Source organism: Arachis ipaensis, chromosome B02, assembly GCF_000816755.2.
Source record: "Arachis ipaensis cultivar K30076 chromosome B02, Araip1.1, whole genome shotgun sequence".
In the NCBI taxonomy this organism is placed as follows: Eukaryota; Viridiplantae; Streptophyta; class Magnoliopsida; order Fabales; family Fabaceae; genus Arachis; species Arachis ipaensis.
The window spans coordinates 85713927-85714238 of record NC_029786.2 but is presented as its reverse complement, the minus strand read 5'-3'; positions in this window follow the sequence as shown (position 1 = coordinate 85714238).

Sequence of the window (312 nt, the reverse complement as noted above, 5' to 3'; positions counted from 1 at the left end):
AACTCTTAATTAAAAGAGAATATTAGATATATAATTATTGATATTATTTTCTTGTATTATGTCAACAAAAAAAATCTTTTCGCATCAACTTATGCCTTTTGAAAAAAAATGGTATCATGATAAAGTGAAAAATCCTAGCTATAACAATATATTTATTTTTTACGGTATCCTCCAATTCGACAGGTAAAGACTAATTTCATTTAACAATTTGCTGCTAACCAATGGGTTGTTGTATGTACAAGACGGGATTCGATTCTCCGAGATTTATTTAAGTAGGTTAGTGAACTAATTACTGAACCAACCCAACTTGGT